The sequence below is a fragment of the Vipera ursinii genome (assembly GCF_947247035.1).
Source record: "Vipera ursinii genome assembly, chromosome: 5".
Lineage (NCBI taxonomy): Eukaryota > Metazoa > Chordata > Lepidosauria > Squamata > Viperidae > Vipera > Vipera ursinii.
In genome coordinates, this window is record NC_139518.1 from 64,506,701 (window position 1) to 64,521,843 (window position 15,143).

The 15,143-nt window shown below is 37.5% G+C and overlaps 1 long non-coding RNA gene across 1 annotated transcript; it reads right to left on the bottom strand.

Moving 5' to 3' along the window:
- Positions 1-556: 556 nt before the first annotated feature.
- Positions 557-14,272, bottom strand: LOC310640962. Its single transcript, XR_014492635.1, has 3 exons — positions 14,131-14,272; positions 755-790; positions 557-583 (listed from the first exon to the last, which is right to left on the bottom strand). It is a non-coding gene; the product is annotated as an uncharacterized lncRNA (long non-coding RNA).
- Between the last annotated feature and the right edge of the window lie 871 nt (positions 14,273-15,143).

Below are 15,143 nucleotides of genomic sequence, written 5' to 3' on the forward strand. Positions count from 1 at the left end.
ATGAAAAGAATTACCTACAAGCCTCCAAGTAATATTTTAAAAGTTTAAATTATTAGCATAGCTTTACATAAACTAAAAAATACCCTACTTTTCTTTTATTGTTTGTCTGTCAAAATTTCCCCCATACCTTATGAAATCACACCAGGAGAAGCTTCCTCATCTCAGCTTAAATGTTGTGATATATGACAACCTTCTGCAAAAGGAACATTTCTAGTTTTAAAATGGTTATCAAGTTGGATTTTGAAACATACTTAGGTCACGAACACATTCTTTTCTCAGCAAACAGGAAAACATCAATTCATGTAAAGCTTTGGCTACTTTTTAATTAAAATATTACTTTTAAAATAAATCAAGTGCAGATAAAAAGGAATTGGTGCCAGCTGATTATTTATTTGATTCACTGTAGATGATCTGAGTAGTTTCTTTCAAGACTACGAGTGGAGTGGTATTCTAAAATTGTATCAACAAGTAGAAATGACTTGATGATGCCTTTGTATAATTACCATTTACAACATAGGGAGTTGTTTTGAAGACTGTGTGATTTCTTGGTTTTTTTGTAACTGATTTGAACTAACATTTTGTCCTAGAAGATAAAAGCAGCAAGGAAAAATAATATTTTCCAATTTTCATACAGCAGGTAAATATAAAAATGTTTTCTACTGCATCAACACCCAAACCAAACAAATTTATTTCACAGATAGTACTGTTGTGTACAATATACATGCAAATTCACTCTACATGCATGTGTACTTACACAGAGAAACATCTCAGCTACCTTCATTGAGGATACCTGAAAGAAAAGTATTTTACTGTGTAGCAGAAATCCTGAGCCTCCTTTCCACTATGATAAAGTGTATGAGCAAAGAAAACTTCAATATTAATTATAGGAAACATAAGATTTGCCTCAATGTGAATGCACATAAGGCTCCATTCCAAAAGTGAATGACGTATTTCATGTAAGTATAGCAATGATCATTTAGGTGGAAAATCTTCAACAAATGCAGGTAGCAGAGGCAAAAAGGATTAGGAACATATTAACAGCAGTGCATGTCCTCTTAATTAAAAGAATGAATGCAATGGAGCAATTTTGGCAACATTAATTACATCCCAATTTGATTTAACCTATGTAGGCCAATCAAATACAGTCCGGACCAACTTATCACCTACTTGTCAGGAGAAGTAAATTGAACTCTTTATGGGGCACTGAGATAGGTCATAAGGCACTTTTGTTTTTTATTTTTTTGCCTTCACCCACTTTTCACAAGTATTAGAAGAAAAGAGGGCAACTGTCAATCCAGCACTGTGGCAATCATTACAGGTTTGCAGTGAAGCAGAAAAATGGTGTAATAAACAGGTCTTGCTGCCTTCTATCACTCCATTCATCCTACAGTTGAAGCACTCGGGCCTTCTGGCCTTACTGAGCGTTAAATCCCTATCCAGCTGTTTGACCCCATTACGAGAACATGATAGGCACCCCGTCACATGAAATGGCTGCAACAGTCTGATGCACTGAATCTATCTTTCCGACAGGTAAACCTATGGATAATTTATTTTGATGTGGTTTCAAAGTATGTTGACAGCAGTCAGGGAGGGCCTACACCACATGAACTCTCTGTGCAGGTGAGTGTGTGTTTTAAGGTTGAGCCGTTTTCATTGCTCAGGAGCGATTGTTAATGAACATGTGGTTTAAAAGAGCGTGCTAATGCTGATTGACCACTTTTAACAGGCTGCCTTTTGATATGACCTGCAGACCATAAAGCCGTAATGCAGCCTCAGCATATGTGCTAATAAAATCAATATCCAATACTGTAAATCCACAGTATCCCTACTCAGACCAACCTGCACTTCAATCTTACTAATGATCAAGACTATATATGATGTTTAATAAGGAATTAAGGAATTATACAGTAGGGATGAGTATCAACACTGTACATTAAATTAATAGATACTGTTTATGTTGGGTTTTGTGGGATAATTTGGGGTCATATGGGAACATTGAAGTAATTATTCAGAGGCAAAAATGTTTAAATCTCTAAATGTGGTCTCTTTTCAGGAACTAAATTGTATAAAATACATTAAAGTGGTCATTTCATGTAAGGTCTTTGATGCAATATTTAAAGTGTTGCCACGTGGCCCACCCACTCTGATATATGCTTTGCTTCATCATATTTTAAACAGAGCCTTTTTGAGACAAATATAGTGGTAGGTCTGAAAACCGAATGACTTCCAAGTCACCCTCTTGATTGCTGTTTGACCGTACCTTTACATGTGCCATTTAAGCCTACAGAATCCAATCAGTGTGTCAGTTAAATTGCTCCTCATCTGTCGAGATTAAGCGTTCAACTATTACCTCAGATTTAGTAGAAGTCTTAGATACTGGCACATTTCACTGGAGCCATTAGTAACACCTGGAATCATTCACATTAGTTTAAGATCTGGCACCATAAATTTCCAGCCATTAATGATTATTCTGACTTCTCAGGATAAATGGCTTAACGTTTTTGATAATGAAAATATACATTCTGCAGTAGTTCTTTCTTAAACCCACATTACCTTTGTAATGTACTTCATGGCTGATAGTAACAGACTGTGTCAGAACTCTTGCAGAGATTTTTAGATTGCTGTAAAGAATTTAAGGTATGTTGTGCTATTAATTTCCTCAAATTTGATGAGAGAACTTCTTGTCCTGTTTTTAATTCCAAAATGGAATGAAGTCTATTGATTGTATTACATGTAACTGGAACTTAACTGTATCAGAAAAGATGCTCCTACAAAAATACAAAAACAAACCAAAAACTTTAGCTGCTTTAGTTATTCCTTGTGATGAAGAGAATGTATTTTCATACCCTGACAGTTTCAGCAACAAATTTCTTTGAATATTATCAAAATAACAGGAGAAAAATCATCGCAAGAGCGGTGTGTGTCAGATTAGTTATAGCTGAGAGAGATTATTTAAATATCTCAAATAAATCTTTTCATTCTCAGCACATTCATCTCTTTTAAGTGCTCATTAAGGTAGGGTGTGACAGTTCTGGAAAATGAAACATTAATTCTTTTTCTCTGAAGCTTGAGTCAAACATTCCCAAGGGCAGCTACAGTATAGGTGTACAGTATAGGATGAGAGTAGCTCATAGGCCCTTTCCTGCATCTCATTCCAAAAAACAGAGAGACAATATTTCCTGTTGCCACTATTCTTCTTGGTCACACTCCCATGATATATTTGAGGCTGAAGAAAACAGATGTCAGTTTGTAGGGCATGATAAGCCCTCGATGAAACTTAGCTGTACTTTAATTCATTTCAGTCAGTTTTAGTTTGCTATAGTTCTTCTTGCTATGCTCTAGATCCAATCTCACCAAAGCAACTACCAACCCAAAAGTAAGACCTGATTTTCTGCTTCACCTTTTTCCCCCCAAAAAGCAGAGAAAGAGCTGTGACATCAAGCACATCAAAAAGAATATAGTATTGAGGCATTGTTAAAATGTCTTGGGATTTATTTTGAAAGATGTTAGTTGCCTGGACAAACAATAACTGATCATCTCTTCCACAATTAATTGTTTATTGCTGCTCGTTAATGGTAATTTCTTGCTTAGTTTGGGGTTTAGTCATTTCGGGTTATCTCATGTTTCCATTTGAAAAGCTTAATAAATTATAGGCTTCTCTTTGTTACTTGAATTATGAATGAAACTAAGGTATATAATAATATAAGGAGTTCAAGGTTTATACTGTATGGTCACATGACAAATTGTGTGTCCGATTGCCCAAATAACTCCTTTGCACAAACTATTGCTTTTCCCAGGTTTGGGGGCAGGGAAAAGGGGAGCAAAATTCTTACCTATACTTGGATTTTTGTTAGTGATATATACAACAGTACATTCCTCCCTCCCTAATGTTTAAAAACTCTTGTATTTCTTTTTTTGTCGTTTATATTCATAGTGATGAAAAACTCTGATCTTTTATTTGCTTTCCTTGATAACCCTACTGAGGTCAATAAGGCTAAATAACAAAATCTTTGGGATTCCTTTCATTAGTGGTCCTCAGATTCTGACAGATCTTATTTGAAAGACGTATAGCTGCATCAGTGGTGGGATTCAAATATGTGAACAGCCAGTTCTCAGTGTGGATGCTGCTTCCAGATGTCCGTTCTGGGCCTGGGCAACAAAAAATTAGCTACTGGTTCTGCCGAACTGGTGCAAACTGGTTGAATCCTACCACTGAACTGCATGCTATTGGTGTATGCTGAAATGTATAAAATATAACTTTGATGAACCACCATTAGTTGAAATAACATGAAAATGGTTATATAAATAAATTACAAGCTAAAAATGCTTAATAATAGTGTGGTTAACACCTTTCCTTTAACTCATAGAGGGCAATTCTCCTTATGACAGAGACAAGAGTTTGTATGGAAAAAACCCCCCACACATATTTAAACATATTTCTATGAAGCATACCAGAAACAGATGGTATGTCACTGTCATTTTGTTACTATGGTAAGTGGAAATGTTTGGTTGTCATGGGCTGCCTTCACCTTTGCTAGTGCTTCTCAACCTGAATATTAAACAATATAATTACTGAATAATACAAGATCTAAACATTCACACCTGACATTTTTTTTAACCTATATTTTGAAAAAGTTGTTTATAGAAGCTTCTAAAAATTCTGTGGAATTTGCTTTTTCTAGAAGAGTGATGTAAAATCCAGCTGTATTTCTATCTTTTTTTATAAAGTATGGTAGTTACAACATTAATGCACATTGCAACAAAAATATACAAGGCCATTATCTATATATCATAATTATATTAATAGTCTTGAAGAATTTTCTCATATATTTGATTTTGCTTTCTTCTGCTGCCAATTAATTATTATTTCCTACTATCCACCACAATTTAGATGTAGACAAAAGATTGTTTGGGGGCACACCATGTTAATAAGGGAATTGAAGAAGACTATAAGGTCATTTCAATCTAGATTTGATTAGAGCCTGATTTTCTTTATATTGCAGTTCATTTCTGCTACAGAGCAAATCCATTTTTAATGCTAATCAAACAAGAAGTAATAATAATATCTCCTCTTTGGGATATATTGCATCATTTGACCTAAATGCTTATATAAAAAGGGAAGTGACATAAAGCACACATCAGAATTAGAAAGAAAATAATCATTCACTCATAAGGACATAGTTTCAGTAACAAAAATTTAAAAAACAAAATATCCAAGAAGTTGTGATACATTAATATCAATTATCTACAATCTTAATTCCATTTTTTGATTCATCTAGCCCTGCCTTTCTCATGATGTGTTCTACATATACATTAAATAGGCAGGGTGACACTATACAGCCTTGTCAGACTCCTTTCCCAAATTCAACCAATCAGTGGTTCCATGTCCAGTTCTCACTGTTGCTTCTTGACCGCAATATAGGTTTCTCAAGAGACAAATAAGATGGCCTGGTACTCCCATCTCTTTAAGAACTTGCCACAGTTTGTTGTGATCCACACAATCAAAGGCTTTAGCATAGTCAATGAAGCAGAAGTACATGTTTTTCTGGAACTCCCTAGCTTTCTCTATGATCCAGGGTATGTTGGCAATTTGATCTCTAGTTCCTCTGCCTCTTCGAAATCCTACCTGTACTTCTGGTAGTTCTCGATCCACATACTGCTGGAGTCTAGCTTGTAGGATTTTAAGCATAACTTTACTAGCATGTGAAATGAGTGCAATGGTGCAATAGTTTGAACAATCTTTGGCACTGCCTTTCTTTGTAATTGGAATGTAAACTGATCTTTTCTACTTTTCAGTTTTCCAAATTTGCTGGCAAATTGAGTGTAGCACTTTTACTGCATCATCTTTTAAGATTTTGAATAGCTCAGCTGGAATACTGTCACCTCCACTATCTTTGTTGTTGCTCAGCTTTCCTAAGGCCCACTTCACTTCACATTCTAAGATGTCTGTCTCAAGGTCAGTGACCACCTCATCGTGGTTATCAGGGATGTTAAGCTCATTCTTGTATAGTTCTTCTGTGTAATTTTGCTACCTCTTCTTAATCTCTTCTGCCTCTCTTATGTCCCTGCCATTTGGGTCCTTTATCATGCCCATTTTTGCATGAAACGTTCCTTTCATCTCTCCAATTTTCTTGAAGAGATCTCTAGTCCTCCCTATTCTATTGTTTTCTTCTATTTCTTTGCATTGTTCATTTAAGAAGGCATTCTTATGTCTTCTAGCTATTCTCTGGAATTCTGCATTCAATTGGGCATATCTTTCTTTTTCTCCCTTGCCTTTCGCTTCCCTCCTGTCCTCAGCTATTTGCAAAGCTTCCTCAGACAGCCATTTTGCTTTCTTGCATTTCTTTTTCTTTGGGATGGTTTTAGTTGCTACTTCTTGTACAATGTTGCAAACCTCCGTCCATAGTTCTTCAGGCTCTCTGTCTATCAGATCTAATTCCTTAAATCAATTTGTCACCTCTACTGTATATTCATCAGGGATATGATTTAATTCATACCTGACTGGCCTAGTGCTTTTCCCTACTTTCTTCAGTTTAAGCTGAAATTTTGCAATGAGAAGCTCATGGTCTGAGCCACAGTCAGCTCCTGGACTTGTTTTTACTGACTGTATAGAGCTTCTCCATCTTTGGCTGCAGAGCACATAGTCAATCTGATTTCTGTGTTGACCGTCTGGTGATGTCCATGTGTAGAGCCATCTCTTGGGTTGTTGGAAAAGAGTGTTTGCTATGACCGTTGTATTCTCTTGACAAAATTCGATCAGCCTGTGCCCTGCTTCATTTTGTCCTCCAAGGCCAAACGTGCCTGTTATTCCAGTTATCTTTTGGCTTCCTACTTTACCATTCCAATCCCCCATGATGATAAGGACATTATTTTTTGGTGTTAGTTCTATAAAGTGCTGTAGGGCTTCATAGAACTGGTCAATTTCTCCTCTTGAGCACTGGTGGTTGGGGCATAGACTTGGACTACTGTGATATTGTATGGTTTGTCTTGGATTCAAACTGAGATCATTCAGGTCGCCTTCTGACCTGAGAGGCTCATCTTTCAGCATCATATCTTTTTGCCTTTTGGTACTGTCCATGGGATTTTCATGGCAAAGATACTGGAGTGGGTTGCCATTTCCTTCTCCAGTGGATCATGTTTTGTCAGAACTCACTGCTATGACCAGTCCATCTTGGGTGGCCCTACACAGCATAGCTCATAGCTTCATTGAATTACACAAGCCCCTTTGCCACAACACGGCAGTAATCCATGAAAGGGAATATTCTTCTAGAGTACATTAAATTTGGTATTTGTGGAAATGGTATTACTTTAGTAATACTGTAACAAAGAAAATGCTGGAGAAAATACTGTACTAGGCCTGCATGAATTGTATTCACATTCTCTGGAATACCAAGCTCTCGGCAACAGAGATGGTAAATTTCTCTTCATTGAAGTAAAGAGGCAACAGGATATTGCCTGCCTTGACTGACATTTGAAAAATCTGGGAAGTACAGTTTCTGAAGGGTATCCAGGTGTTCTAATGGTTCATTGTAGGTCCTGGCAGGAGTCTCTGCACCTGTATGATGTGCAGTGCCATTTAAGGCAGCTAAACCAAATCACTTTTGGCAATGAAGGGGAAGCATTGTTTCCTGAAACCACTTCAATAAGTTCCTTGGTTGAGCTTTGATCAATGTAATATCACGCCCTCCAGGATCAGAACAGGTCCTATGCTACTCTCAAATGGGGTAAACAAAGCAGGGTGAGTAAGGAAAACCTTCATAGAAATTGGAACCAAATCCCAATCTTCCCCGGAGAAATGATAGTGCAAAACAATTGTTCGAATGTATTCCATAGTTAAATAGAATTCTTATTGTTTCAAAAATTAATAAATCAGGATGATTTTTTTATTTAATTTCAAGGTAGAATGAAAAATAATTACCTTCTCTGACATACAGTAAATGTGTTCTAATGAGAAACACAGATTCTAGAATCATCAAGAATCATCAAGTGTAATATTATGAATTCTTAGCTGGAATATTGATGCAAAAATGGCTTTTCATGAGTTAATCTCTAAAATAAAACTTTATGATTTCTCAATCAGCCAGAGTTGCATTTTGGTATACCACCAGCATAATATTAACAACCCAGATCAATTCATCCTATTTTGTTACTTCACCATGATCAAAAAATTTCATTGACACTTAACTCATTAGTTTCCACGAAACCATTGATGCAATACATGGTTCAAATATTCATTTTATCCATACTCTCTAAAGGGAGAATTAGGACATACAGATTGGAAATTACAGTATACTGTGTAGTCTGGAAACAAGTCCTGTTGAACTCACTGGATTTACCTCTGAGTTAGCAAGTGTGTCATTGCACAGGTGCAGGTTGTTTTTCTTCCAATAAGCTTGATTTCACTGAATATGTTCTAGTTCCTGTATTATCCCACTTATTCCTGTGGCGTCCAGCAGGTAATCATTTTCCAACTGATCGCTAATATTTGTTGGCAAGGAATAAGTAATTATTTATCTCACAGAGTGCTTGGTGAAGCACAGAAATAACACAAAAAGCACTCATAATGCTAAATTTATATAGTCAGGAAACACCAATGGTATAGGTTTAAACCAATTGTATATACCTCATTATTGCAAAAAAAAAAAAGACAAAACATTAAAGTTGATTTCCCCTTTCATGCACATTATGTAGGATGTTCATATTGATTTTGCTTTGTTTTTGTGATTTGTAAGTGTGCTTTGAGTATGCTATATAGTAAAATCCTGGTCACTGCCTGCAAAGTTTAGAAAAGTATGCCTTTCACTGTCTTGGTATATTATCTTTTTGTATGTATATTTAGGTAAATTTAGGAAGTTCATATTGAATAACTTTCTATTAAAACATAAAATGATCTAGTTAATTACCATACCTTATTGCACAAGTTTCTATAAATTAATGCAATATTATTATGTTATTACTTATTTTGTTAATTGGTTTCATACATTGGCTGTGAATTCCTATAGCATGGAAATGCAAAAAAAAGTATGTTTCCTTATCAAAAATTTTCAGAGCACTGGTGTTTTAAATCCTCTTTTTATATGTTGAAAGTCAAAAACACAAAAGATTTCCCTTACATAGAAACTGTGCACATTACTCAATATTTTGTTGTCTTTTCCAGTTCTGTGTTATTATAACTGTCATCATGCGATCAGTGAACCAGATCTTTATTCCAGATGAAATTATACTATAAATTTATGTAGGTTCATGAAAGTACTAGCTATTTTAGCTCATTTTTGTACTAGTGACTTATAGTCTCATAGTATCACCCAGCTGACTTTTGTTGTTAGCTGTGAAGTCATGTCTGATCCATCGTGACCCTATGGACAACGTTCCTCCAGGCCTTCCTGTCCTCTACCATCTTCTGGAGTCCATTTAAGCTCACACCTACTGCTTCAGTGACTCCATCCAGCCACCTCATTCTCTGTTGTCCCCTTCTTCTATTGCCCTCAATCTTTCCCAGCATTAGGCTCTTCTCCAGTGAGTCCTTCCTTCTCATTAGGTGGCCAAAGTATTTGAGTTTCAGCTTCAGGATCTGGCCTTCTAAAGAGCAGTCAGGGTTGATCTCCTCTAGGACTAACCGGTTTGATCACCTTGCAGTCCAAGGAACTCGCAGGAGTCTTCTCCAGCACCACAGTTCAAAGGCCTCAATTCTTTGGTGCTCAGCCTTTGGTATGGTCCAACTTTCACTGCCATACATCGCAACTGGGAAGACCATAGCCTTGACTATACGCACTTTCGTTGACAGGGTGATGTCTCTGCTTTTTAGTGTACTGTCTAGATTTGCCATGGCTTTCCTCCCAAGGAGCAAGCGTCTTTTAATTTCTTGGCTACAGTCCCCATCTGCAGCGATCTTGGAGCCCAGGAAAATAAAATCTGTCACTACCTCCATTTCTTCCCCATCTATTTGCCAGGAATTGAGAGGGCCGGATGCCATGATCTTGGTTTTCTTAATGTTAAGTTTCAACCCAACTTTTGCACTCTCCTTCTTCACCCACAACAAGAGGCTCTTTAGTTCTTCTTCACTTTCTGCCATTAGAGTGGTATCATCTGTATATCTTAGGTTGTTGATATTTCTTCTGGCAATCTTAATTCCAACTTCTGATTCATCTAGCCCTGCCTTTCTCATGATGTGCTCTGCATATAAGTTAAATAGGCAAGGCGACAGTATATAGCCTTGCCAGACTCCTTTCCCAATTTTGAACCAATCAGTGGTTCCGTGTCCAGTTCTCACTGTTGCTTCTTGGCCTGCATATAGGTTTCTCAAGAGACAAATAAGATGGTCTGGTACTCCCATCTCTTTAAGAACTTGCCACAGTTTGTTATGATCCACACAATCAAAGGCTTTAGCATAGTCAATGAAGCAGAAGTAGATGTTTTTCTGGAACTCTCTAGCTTTCTCCATCATCCAGCGTATGTTGGCAATTTGATCTCTAGTTCCTCTGCCTCTTCGAAATCCTACCTGTACTTCTGGTAGTTCTCGATCCACATACTGCTGGGGTCTAGCTTGTAGGATTTTAAGCATAACTTTACTAGCATGAAAAATTAGTGCAATGGTGCAATAGTTTGAACATTCTTTGGCACTGCCTTTCTTTGGAATTGGAATGTAAACTGATCTTTTCCAATCCTGTGGCCATTGTTGAGTTTTCCAAATTTGCTGGCAAATTGAGTGTAGCACTTTTACTGCATCGTCTTTTAAGATTTTGAATAGCTCAGCTGGAATACTGTCACCTCCACTATCTTTGTTGTTGCTCAGCTTTCCTAAGGCCCACTTCACTTCACATTCTAGGATGTCTGGCTCGAGGTCAGTGACCACCTCATTGTGATTGTCAGGGACGTTAAGCTCATTCTTGTATAGTTCTTCTGTGTAATTTTGCCACCTCTTCTTAATCTCTTCTGCCTCTTTAGATCCCTGCCATTTTGGTCCTTTATCATGCCCATTTTTGCATGAAACGTTCCCTTCATCTCTCCAATTTTCTTGAAAAGATCTCTGGTCCTCCCTATTCTATTGTTTTCTTCGATTTCTTTGCACTGTTCATTTAAGAAGGCATTCTTATGTCTTCTAGCTATTCTCTGGAATTCTGCATTCAATTGGGCATATATTTCTTTTTCTCCCTTGCCTTTTGCTTCCCTCCTTTCCTCAGCTATTTGCAAAGCTTCCTCAGACAGCCATTTTGCTTTCTTGCATTTTTTTTCTTTGGGATGGTTTTGGTTGCTACTTCTTGTACAATGTTGCAAACCTCCGTCCATAGTTCTTCAGGCTCTCTGTCTATCAGATCTAATTCCTTAAATCAATTTGTCACCTCTACTGTATATTCATCAGGGATATGATTTAATTCATACCTGACTGGCCTAGTGCTTTTCCCTACTTTCTTCAGTTTAAGCTGAAATTTTGCAATGAGAAGCTCATGGTCTGAGCCACAGTCAGCTCCTGTACTTGTTTTTACTGACTGTATAGAGCTTCTCCATCTTTGGCTGCAGAGCACATAGTCAATCTGATTTCTGTGTTGACCGTCTGGTGATATCGATGTGTAGAGCTGTCTCTTGGGTTGTTGGAAAAGAATGTTTGCTATGACCATCGTATTCTCTTGACAAAATTCAATCAGCCTGTGCCCTGCTTCATTTTGTCCTCCAAGGCCAAACTTGCCTGTTATTCCAGTTATCTTTTGGCTTCCTACTTTACCATTCCAATTCCCCATGATGATAAGGACATCATTTTTGGGTGTTAGTTCTATAAGGTGCTTTAGGGCTTCATAGAACCGGTCAATTTCATCCTCTTCAGCACCGGTGGTTGGGGCATAGACTTGGACTACTGTGATATTGTATGGTTTGCCTTGGATTCGAACTGAGATCATTCTGTCATTTTGAGGATTGTATCCCAGTATTGGTTTTCCTACTCTCTTATTGACTATGAAGACTACTCCATTTCTTCTGAGGGATACCTGATGCTCATCTGAATTAAATTCACCCATTCCTGTCCATTATTTTTGTAACCTGTATTGTCAAAGTACAACATGTGTACATTGAGATTAGCTGAGCCTCCCCCCGTGCTCTCTCCCCCCAACACACAGTGACAACAAACCCTCCATCCTACCACACCATGTGAACCAACTACACCACTTAGGTTCGCTGATACCAAAGATGTCGATGTTCAGTCTTGTCATCTCTTGTTTGACCATGTCCAGGTTGCCTTGATTCATGGATCTTACATTCCAGGTTCCTATGGAGAAAAAATCTTTACAGCATCGGACTTTCCTTTCACCACCAGACACATCCACAGCTGAGCGTCCTTTTGGCTTTGGCCCAGTCACTTCATTCTTTCTGGCGCTACTAGTACTAGCCCTCTGCTCTTCCCCAGTAGCATATTGGACACCTTCCGACCTGAGGGGCTCATCTTCCAGCATCATATCGTTTTGCCTTTGGTACTGTCCATAGGGTTGTCATAGCAAAGATACTGGAGTGGGTTGCCATTTCCTTCTCCAGTGGATCACGTTTTGTCAGAACTCTCTGCTATGACCTTTCCGTCTTGGGTGGCCCTGCACGGCATAGCTCATAGCTTCATTGAATTACGCAAGCCCCTTCGCCACGACAAGGCAGTAATCCATGAAGGGGACCCAGCTGATACTGAAGTACAAATAAGGGAGAATATTTATAACTCAGGGTTGAAATGAGGGGTTTTTGGTGCTCTCTGGTTATTTTCTTGCAGAATTTTCAAGGTGTTTCAAAGTGTTTTTTCAAGAAAAAAAAGCAAGCTCACAGCATACCAAAGAGTCCCCTCCAATACTGAAGTGATAATAACCTCAGTACATATTATGTTAATCTGGTAATGATAGCTGGGTGACTCTAGAAGATGCTATAAATCATTAGTGTGGAAAAGACCATATTTTTTTCCTTAATAATCCATCATTTTAAATCTGCTTAATTTCACCAATGTCACAATTCTGCCATGATTCAAAACATCTCTTCAGTGCTTTTCTCTCAAGGGGTTAATAAATAAGCAGCATGCAGGTAAAACAGAATAACAGAGTTGAAGGGGACCCTGGAGGTCTTCTAATCCAACCCACTGCTCAAGCAGGGAATCCTATATCATTTCAGACAAATAGTTGTTCAATCTCTTCTTAAAAACCTCCAGTATTAGAGCACCTACAACTTCTGGAGGCAAGTTGTTCCACTGATTAATTGTTCTAACTGTCAGGAAGTTTGTCCTTCGTTCTAGGTTGCTTCTCTCCTTGATTGTTTTTCATCCATTGCTTCTTGTCCTGCCTTCAGGTGCTTCGGAGAATAGTTTGACTTCCTCTTCTTTGTGGCAGCCCCTTAGATATAGAAACGCTGCTATTATATCATCCCCAGTCCTTCTTTTCAGGCAAATTGAGATATAGTTTGTTCTTTTGTGCTTCTTACATAGGCAAATTTACCTATCACAATAGTACATTACTTGACCATAGGTCTGGAATCAGACTCTATTATCTTTGCCTAAGTGTCTTTGCCTATTTTCTGAATAGCCCTAAAATAGTGATATCAGACAATAGGTTCAACCATCTGAACATCGCAGAGTATGCTAGCAAAATATCATCCAGGTCTCATGGGAAGCTGAAATGTCCTTTCTAAGCTCAATGGTAAGCCCTGATGAAGAACATTATTGTAGGAGAGCATTGTAATTGAAATGGGTCTAGGCAAAGTCACTTCACACAATGTTAATGTTTCACAGGTTAACTTAATAGTATAGTTCTATTTAAGCACAATAAAATACAGAAAGAAAAACAATAAACCAAAGGATGGGAAAAAGGCCTTATCTTAAAAACTAGCAAGCAATTAGCAAATAATGTTTTCATATAATGAGAATACTGCCTAAAAATGTTAGATGGGAAGAAGAGTAGAAGCTGTTGCATCTATCAGATACAGATCACGGCTAGTTAGCTGAGTCTGGAGGCAAAGGAAAGAAAGGAAAAGATCTACAACCTTAGCAGCTAGTTGCAAGAAAAGAAGTTTTGTTTTCCTTTGCACTGAACGTGTAAAAAATTAAGAAAGAATTTGGTTGCCTAAGCAAGCCTATTACTTATAAGAAGAATATTGCAAAGTGACAGAAGAACTGACCCTCATGGAAATATCATCCATCGACAGTGCTGAGAGTCATTTCATTCCAAAAAACATTGTCCTACAAGCTCAGAGGCAGAGCAATTGCTGGAATTCCAAGCGTGCCCCCAGGCTTTCCAACACCTGTTCAGAAAACACAATGTAATTAAATATTTAGATGCTACACTGTTTGTTGAAAAATGAGCAATTCAGAATTAATTTAGGTGGGCTTAAATTCATTACGATATTTAAATGTTATAATATTACAAAATTAATTATCTTAAAGTGCCATGTTTGTGAACTGGTCAGGAAAAAAAAATACTGAGGAAATAGACTTCTTAGAATAGGTGCTAATACTGCATAATTAAAGCTGGGCCCCAGGGATATGCAAACCGAATAATACATTTCCTGAATAACTCATAGAGTAGCTCTAACAAGAAAGACACATATTTCAGCGAATTACTCAGGAAACCTGCCTCAGAATATTTAGGAGTGTATGAGCCAAGTGAAGCAAGCGGAAGTAATTGAAAAGTATCTCTAAATCTTGCAAGAGCTTTTATGCTAGGCATCATCTGGATTTGTACGCTAAGCTGAATACACTAACTAGAGAATAAGAGCCAATGAAGTTCATTAAGCAAAACACACTGTGTGTGTCTTTGTGTCTTTGTGTGATTGGGTTGTTCCTTCGCTGTTCCATTTTAAATTCTATATTACATTATTATGTTATTAAATGTTTTCCATGCAGGTAGAAATGAAATTGCGTATATGCATGTATACTAAAAAAAATGAAGCAAGAAAGCTTCTAGCCTTTTTCTGATCTTATCAAGTTCATCATACTTAGGAACTAGAATATGATAGGAGGAGTCACATTTTTAACTGCTGTCTTCCCTGCTTTTCAAAACAAAGTTTATCTGATTTTGCTCAGCTCTAGCAACAGTCACAGGGAGGGCAAGGGGATTTCAGAGTGTCACAAACAGCTCAACAACATCATAACAGCAGGTAATGATCAAAGCAGTGAAAGCATATGGATGCTG